Raw genomic sequence first — 8913 nt, 5'->3', positions numbered from 1 at the left:
GGGGGGCCAGACACAGCTACGGCCACCTGAGCCCCAATTGTGAGGAGCACCAGAGTGGGCACTGACGAGAAGCCCAGAGGGTGCTTGCGTTAAGCCCCAGGGAGGGCGCACGCAGGAATAGAAGCCCCAGGGAGGGGATTCGGGGGGCCAGGCATGGCTACAGCCACCTGAGCCCTGATTGTGAGGCAGGGCCCCAGCGCAGGCAGGACCAAGAGAGAGAGCCCTGGTGTTGGGGCACGGCCGCGAGAAAGGCCAGAAAGCGTTTGCAGGGAGCGTAGAGAAAGGTCCCAGGGCGGGCAACTGAGATGAGCCCAGAAGGCCTCCTTGAGGGCACAGGTGATAGTAAGGCAAGCAACGGGGCACCATGAGGGCGCAGCAAGGGATTTTGACAAGACAATGTCCGGTACATCTGAGAGGCTTGGGGCGTGGTGTTAGGGGTGGTAGAAGCTACGCATAGCCCTTGAGGCTTTAATTCATGGAGTCTGCTAAGACAGGACACAAACTGGGATACATTGGGATACCGTGTCCAAGGGGACAAAAGGCAGCCTCCCTTAATACTTTATCATCAAAGATGTGGTGGGCGAGAACGAGGGTGCATGGACACCCACTTGGCATGGTAGGGGCACTATGAGAGATCATGGCTGCTCCTGGGTCCCCGCCCTGTGACACCCATGCTCCCACATCTGACCTGACAGCCCCTCATACACATGGGTGTTGGAGTGCCCACCACTCGTGAACTGGCACTTCACCTCTGCTTCACCCTACAGTGCCATGAAGTTGCTGGTCTCCTCCTGTGACCAGTTGGGGCCTTGGAGGGTGGGCACTGGCATTGGTGATTTTAAGCCAGCAGGGCTCCTTTGCCAGCTCTCTTGGCCTCTGCGAGGCTGTCCCCGTGTTGCCAGACCCGGGCAGCTGCCAGTAGTACACAGTGCAGGGGCATGTGTGGGACTGGCAGCTGCATTGTGAGGCAATGCCTCACAGCACCTGCAACCTCTGGGCAGGCTGCCAGGGGTGGCTGCATGCAGCTGGAGCTCGTCCCAATGGCCTGGAGCTGCCTGCAGCTGCACCTGGGTGCTGGCAGTCCTGGCAGGAGACTGGAGCAGCCTGCAGGCCTGGATGGCATGGGTCTGGTGGCCACATAGCACCTCTGCTTCACCCTACAGTGCCATGAAGTTGCTGGTCTCCTCCTGCGACCACAGATTCATATCTAAAATACAGTGAAGCAGTACAAGAGATGTAGCTCAGAAACTTTTAGCATTGTTTTAATAGCTCACATTTTAAAGTTATGTAAATAACTAAGTTTTAGTGCTCATCTCTCTTCTACTTTAATTATGGCCCTCTAGGTTATAAACAAAAGCATATTTCTCCTGGCACAGAAAGTCTTTGGTTCCAGGATCCTGTAGATGTAAGAGGCCATTGTCCTGCTTGAAGTACCTGTGATGTTTGCCAAAAAAAAAAAAGTGATAGCACTTTTACCCCCATACATCTAGTAAGAGGTGATATCCCCAAAACTACTTCACACAGCCAAAGGGAAACCCCATACATCTTGGGGATGATTGTGGCTCATTCAAGTTAATTACAAGTCATTCTAGGAATAAGCCCACCAGGCTGTGCGCTCTTATTGGCCACCTACTGGCAGAGGGGGAGCAGGTTGGAAGAGCGATGTGTATAAATGACTGCCTTTCATATTTTGATCTATATTGAAACTTGGGATGATTGGAACCACCTGCAATGAGAATTCTGTTTACACTTATGCTAGAAACAGACATTACACACAAACTAGTTTAAGTGATCAGAAACTGATTGAAACCTGTAACAGAACAGACATTCAGTGCACATAAATCAGTTTGAAAATGGCTGAAACCAGCTTGAGATAAATCGGTTTTAACTAATTTGGGTCAAAGCGCTTTATGCAATGTCTGTCTCAGATACCTTGCTGGTTTAAGTTAAACCAGACTCCCTCAGCATCCCTGCATGCTCTCTGGGCTGGGCAAGGCTCTCTGCTTCACAGCAGGGCTGGCCTCTCCACTCTGGTCCCTGGCTGGAATTCAAGACTGCAGGCATCTGCCTGGCTTCCCCCTCCTCTCCCCACTTCCTGCTAAGCAGGGATTTCCCCCGTCCCCTCTGCCTCACACCGACACCTCTCAGCAGTAGCTAGCAGACTACATGCTGACTACAGTCCTATGCTGTGGCAGATGGGACAAAGGGAGAATCAACAGGTACCTAGTAATGTCACCCTGTTGTTTTCTTAATGGGCTGATAAACACTGAGTTAGGGGTGATAAACACTGGGTTATCAATTCCCTGCTGGGCTGGTTAGAAGTGGGGAGGAAACCCCTCCCTATTTAGAGCATCCTGCCAGCGTCTGGCCATGCCCCCTCAGCTCAGCACAATGGAAGGGAGAGCTGCTCTAGTGCCCCGTGGCTTCTAGCCTGAGCCACTGCAGGCATGTGCCTGCATTCCTGGCATGTCTGTGCAGTTACAAACTGATTCAGCCTGGTCAGGATAAACTAACCTGCAAAGATTGAATCAATTCAAGCTCAGGCTTTTTGAATGCCTGTCCCTAGACTTAAGTTGCATCTAGATGAGTGTGGCTGTGCAGTATGTGGCAGACCCATCTGCAGTGCCACACACTGTGCATTCAGGCGTTCTCTGCACTGCTACCTTGTAGTGCAGGGGGGTGTCTTTTGGCCCTGGAATATCCATGCAGATAAAAGGGGGGCAGCACATGTGGCGGCAGCATGCACCACCCAAAACTGAAGCTTGCTGGCAGTTGGAGTGTGCCATGGCTGCAGCTTCCCTGGGCCCCAGGACCCTAGGTAAGGCTGCTGGGGTCAGCACAGTTCTTGGCCCCAGCCTCCCCTGCCCCACCTGGGGTAACCTGCCACATGCTACAGCATGCATGGCGCAGGCATTCCCCAGGGACAAGGTGTGCCACTGCTTCTCATCCCCTGGGAGACAAACGTCCACTCATGTGGATGCGGCCATAGAGATTCTTATTAAAGTCCTGATTCTGCAAAGGGATTGTTTCAACCACTTTCTTATTAGGGCTATGTGAATAATTGATTTAGTGGTTTACTTGCTAGGGTGAAAAAATAGTAATAATAAAATATCATTTTATTTTTTTTCTAATGAAATAGTTACTTTCAAAACATCAAAAACTTTTTTACTTCTATTTTTCTGCAGGCTACTTTGGGCTGAAACAATTTAATGAAGTTGCTATGGATTCTTAGAAAGTTTTGGTCTTCTTTAATGTACATTTTGGTGAATAAGCTGTCAAAAAAGAAGAGGTTCACTTCACTCTAATTTTGTGCTTGATTTCAAGGGACCTCGGTATGAGGAAATGATTTGTTTGTGGTTCTAGATGTAAGATCACAGTGTAAAATTCTAGCAAATTTATCAGAGAGAAAGAAGGATCCTGATTTACAAGTGTCTAAAAAATTTTTATATTACTTGTCCACCTGATTATAATTAGGGACTGGCTTAAATTGAGATTTCACATTTTTAGTGAAAATCACAAAATTAAGTGATTTTTCACAAAAAATGCAATTTGCAACTAAATGCCATGCATGATATGGCTGTTTGCTAGGGAGTTCCCCATCAAGCAGCCATGTCATGGCATTTTGTTGAAAGATGGCTCCTGCAGGCTAGGGAAAACATTTTCCAGCCAGCAGCAAAACCCTAGCAGCCCAAGGGAGAGGAGAAGGGTTTGCAAACACGACGGCGGGGAGAAAGCTTGGGGATGAGTAGAGGAGGGGCTATTTGCTCCTGCAGATGGGAAAACTGGGGCGCGAAGGGTTGGGGGCACATGGTAGCTGCCTTGGCAGATGGCCCTGGCACCAGGTAGGGGAGGGGCTGTTTGATCCTCCTGGTGGGAAAATGAGAGGGGAGGCAGGGGGAGAGAACATATGCAGAGGAGCAAACAGACCGCCCCTCCCCAGGACCAGGGTTTTCTGCCTAAGCCAACTAGCAGCTTCCAAGCCCAGGAAAAAGCCGCTTGGCTTTAATGGATAGAAGCAACTGCAGCCTAACCGTGTGGAGAGACTGAGCATGGGAAGCCAGCTTGTTGCACAAAAGTGGTTCGTTTCTTTGGAGGCCCGCAAAAATCACAGACACACACTCAGCCTCCGGCATAAAAGGTTGTATTTGTTTGCAAACAAAGGTCAGAGCAGAGTCAGGTACTCAAATTACTCTGACCCCGCATTGCTATTTGCAAGTGGAATTTATCTTCTCTCTCCTGAGCACGTGTGCAGACACCAGAACTCTTACAGCTACTTCCGTTTCCTACAAGCATACATATAGTTACATCACTACATACATCGCATGTATAGTATAATTAGCTACTTAAGTACGCAGGGTGGAGAGGTAAATATGCATCAGCTAATTAAGCATGCTCAAAGACCACAACAGTTCACCAAAAGTTTACACTTCAAGGCTACAGTCAATTGAATTCCAGCTTCTGTATCAGCATGAGAAAGGCTAAGGCAGGACCGGGGAAGAAACTGCAATCAGCATAAGAAAGACTAGGGAGAAGCTGGGGAGGAAGGAGCCTTGGGCAGTATTTCTTTCTTATCAGGTGCAAGATGCAAGCTGCGCATTTCTAACAAGCTCACACATGGATATAACAGCAGGCAGTCAGGGAAGCAAAAGTCTTTTGACATGATTATTCAAGCAGCTACATCATCGCCTGCCTACTGCCTACTTCCCTGCTCCAATCATGCTACCTACAATAAGAAGAAATCAAGACAAGCCAAGAACATCTCAGAGTAGGACAGCGTAAAACAGCACCCTCCAAGAACCCTCTGTTCTGACTGGCTAATGCTGAGCTTAGCATCAGACTCACAGGAGACCAGCAGAGCAGAGCAACATTTTTGAAAATGGAATTTCCTCCCTGCCTGTCAGAAACAATGTGGGGCAAATGGCTGCTAGTGCTCTTCCTGTCTCTTCCAGTGGGGCAGGGGGGCTTTTCAGCAGTGATCAGAGGCCTTGGGAGCAAGGCCTCTGCTGCTGCAATTAAACCTTGGCCAATCGTTGGGGGGTGCACCATCTCAGTGCAAAAATGGCAGCTCCTGCCATGATCAGGCCATGATATTAGTGAACTGGGCCCGCAATTTAAACCAGGCCCTAATTATAATGAAGATAGTCAAATGCCTAAAGAAAAATTACAATAGCAATGGCAGTGACAGAGTAACTGTTAAGATTTATTATTTTTATTAGATATAGAATTTTATTTCAAGGCTTATTTAACAAGTGCCTACACAGGAAGCATATGGCTAGTGAAAAGAATCGATCAGCTATCATATCAGACTTCCTATGCTAATCTTGAAGTCTTCAGTTGCACTAGTGCCCTTCGTTAAGGCAAGTAGATAACAGCCCCATATTGGAGGAATGCTATCTGGTTTTTGTGAAAAAGTACTCTGGTGATAGCAGATATTCTGCTGTATGTGTCAAGCTTAAGAGTGATTGTAATTCAAAGTGCTAAAATTATCCATTTTAAAGCTGTTTCCGGGATCTAACACTAGTGGCAGGAATGTTCTTTCTTTCTGATGAAGTGGATATGAACTAAAATATTTAGCTCTTAAAAAGGCCTGGATTTTCACTTAAATATTTCAATACCATTAGTTACTACAGTGATATTTGTAGGTATATTTGCAAGTATTGTTATATTGTTAATAATATTTTACTTTTAAAAAGTTGCTGTAGTCAGACATAGTACTTGGTCTATTACAGATCTTTTCAGATAGCTAAAAAATTACTAAGGGCCAGATTCACTAAAGCTCTTTTAAATACCTGGCTTGTGTCTTCAGAGCCTTGTGTTAGGTGCTCAAGGTATGTCTATACTTCTGTAGCTAACAGTGCTGCTTAGAAATATGGCCTTCCTCACATGTTCCTGGCCTGCTTGGATCACAACTCGACATAAAGGGCAGAATCCTAGTTCACATGCCCAAATGGCAGCTACCCAGCTAATAAAAACTTTTAAGAAGCCATAGAAATGCCTTTTTGTCTTTATGCTTGATTTACAAATCTTCTCCAGGTGTAGTACAGATGCGCTGAGCATGTGCAGTAGGCTGCACTGAAGGTGGGTAGGTACACAGGCCTATGTGTGACTCCTCCGGGCACATGTAACTCGCAGTTTTGTAGCCAGGAAAAACTCAATACTAGCAGGTATCAGAGAAAGGACAAAGAGGGCCAGCCCATGTTTCAGGCCAAGAGCTTAGGAAGTAAAAGACCTATGTAAGGTCATGAGTGGTAACGGGGTGCCATGGTATACAGGTGCTCTGGGATGGGGGCCTTTAATTAGAGCAGCTCCAAGAGCCACTCTAATTAAAGATTTCATAGACATTTTCATAGATTTCATAGACATTAGGGCTGGAAGGGACCTCGGGAGATCGAGTCCAGCCCCCTGCCCAAAGGGCAGGAAGTCAGTTGGGGTCATAGGATCCCAGCAAGATAAGCATCCAATTTACTCTTGAAGGTGTTCAGTGTAGGTGCTTGAACCACCTCCACTGGCAGACTGTTCCAGACCTTGGGGGCTCGGACAGTAAAGAAATTCTTCCTTATGTCCAGCCTGAAACAGTCTTGCAGGAGTTTGTGACCGTTCGACCTCGTCATCCCTTGGGGCGCTCTGGTGAACAGATGTTCCCCCAGATCCTGGTGGTCACCCCTGATAAACTTATAGGTGGCCATCAGATCACCCCTGAGCCTACGCTTTTCCAGGCTAAAGAGTCCCGTGGCTCTCAGCCTGTCATCATAAGATCTGTTTTCCTGACCTCTGATCATGCGCGTGGCTCTCCTCTGGACTCTCTCAAGCTTCTCCACATCCTTTTTGAATTGTGGAGCCCAAAACTGGACGCAGTACTCCAGCTGCGGCCTCACCAAGGCCGAGTACAAGGGGAGAATGATGTCCCGGGATTTGCTCGAGAAGCATCTATGGATGCACGCCAGCATTTTGGTCGCTTTACTAGCCGCAGCATCGCATTGCAGGCTCATGTTCATCTTGTGGTCAATGATGACCCCCAAGTCTTTTTCTTCTGTAGTGCTAACCAACGTAGCACTGCCGAGCCTATAAGGGTGCTGCAGGTTTTTCCTCCCAAGGTGGAGAACCTTGCATTTTTCGGTGTTAAACACCATCAGGTTCTCGTCTGCCCATTTGCTGAGCTTATCCAGGTCAGCCTGAATCACCCGCCTATCTTGTGGCGTGGATGCTTTGCCCCAAAGTTTGGTGTCATCGGCGAACTTGGCCAGTCCACTCCTGACTCCAATGTCCACATCATTAATGAAGATGTTGAACAGTATGGGTCCCAGGACAGATCCTTGAGGGACCCCACTGGTTACAGGGCACCATGATGATTGACTGCCATCAATCACAACCCTTTGGGTCCAACCACAAAGCCAATTTCCCAGCCAGCGGATCATGGTGGAGCCAAGGCCACAACTGGGCAGTTTGGCCAAGAGGTGATCATGGGATACCAGATCAAAAGCTTTTTTGAAGTCAAGATATATGACATCAATCTCTTCTCCCTTGTCCAGGTGATAGGTCACCTGGTCATAGAAGGAAATGAGATTGGTCAAACAAGACCTACCCGCAACAAACCCGTGCTGGCTGTCCCTTAGAATGTTAGCCTGGGCCAGTCCCTCAAGGATGGCCTCCTTAATAAACTTTTCTAAGATCTTCCCCAGGATAGAAGTCAGGCTAATGGGCCTGTAGTTGGCCGGATCCTCTCTCCTCCCATTCTTGAAGATCGGCACCACACTGGCTTTCTTCCAGTCTTTGGGCACTACACCAGAGCGCCAGGAGTTTTCAAAGACCCGTGCCAGGGGCTGGGCTATGACGCTCGCCAGCTCCTTGAGTACCCTCGGGTGCAGGTTGTCAGGGCCAGCTGACTTGAAGGTATCCAGCTTCTCAAGGTGTTCCTTCACGAGGTCAGCATTGATGGAGGGTAGGGGATCCCCCTCACCCAGATTTCCCTGTCCCATAGCAGGCATGGGCATCCCGTGTGACTGATGAAAGACTGACGCAAAGTACCTATTTAATAGGTTGGCTTTTTCCTGGGCGTCAGTTGTCAGTTGCCCCATCTGGTTTAGCAGGGGTCCAACATTGCCCTTGCTTTTCCTCTGGCTCCCCACATACCTGAAAAAGGACTTTTTGTTGTCCTTGATGCCTGAAGCTAGTTGGAGTTCAGTTGCAGCCTTGGCTTTCCTGGTTTGCTCCCTGCAGCACCGGACCAGCGCGGAGTAATCCTCCTTGGAGGTGAATCCCGTCCTCCATCCTTTGTAGGCTTTCCTTTTTAGCCACAGTAGGTCCGCTAGGTCTCTGGAGAGCCAGGGGGGCTGCTGTGCCTTCTTGCTGCCTTTCCTCCGTGTTGGAATAGATTTAGCTTGTGCACTGAGGATCGCTTCCTTGAGAAGCAACCACTCTTCTTGAACTCCCATCTCCCTGGGGTCATGGTCCCTGAGGGCCTGACCGACTAGCCTCTTGAGCTTGTCAAAGTCGGCTTTTCTGAAGTCAAGGACTTCTGTGTTGCTGACTGACTTGCCAGCTTTACGGCGGATGGTGAAGGTGATCAGCTCGTGGTCGCTGTCACCCAACTTCCCATCAATCACTAGGTCGACGATTAGGTCATCCCCCGTAGCCAGTACCAGGTCAAGCAGTGCTTTGCCTCTCGTTGGCCCATAGACCTCTTGGGTCAGGTAGAGGTCATCCACGCACGAGAGAAAGCTTTGCGCCCGCTCAGATTTAGCTGAGTGATCTTCCCACGAGATGTCCGGGTAATTGAAGTCACCCATGACAACCAAGGTCCTGGAGCAAGCGGCCTCAGTCAGTTCCCGGGGAAACTCCTGGTCAAGCTCGGGACTTTGAGTGGGAGGTCTGTAGTAGACTCCCACCGTTGTGTCCCCTGTGCCGAATTCCCCA

Source organism: Crocodylus siamensis, chromosome 5 (genome assembly GCF_052110815.1).
Source record: "Crocodylus siamensis isolate JL-2025a chromosome 5, ASM5211081v1, whole genome shotgun sequence".
Taxonomy (NCBI): Eukaryota; Metazoa; Chordata; order Crocodylia; family Crocodylidae; genus Crocodylus; species Crocodylus siamensis.
This window is presented reverse-complemented; position numbering follows the sequence as displayed.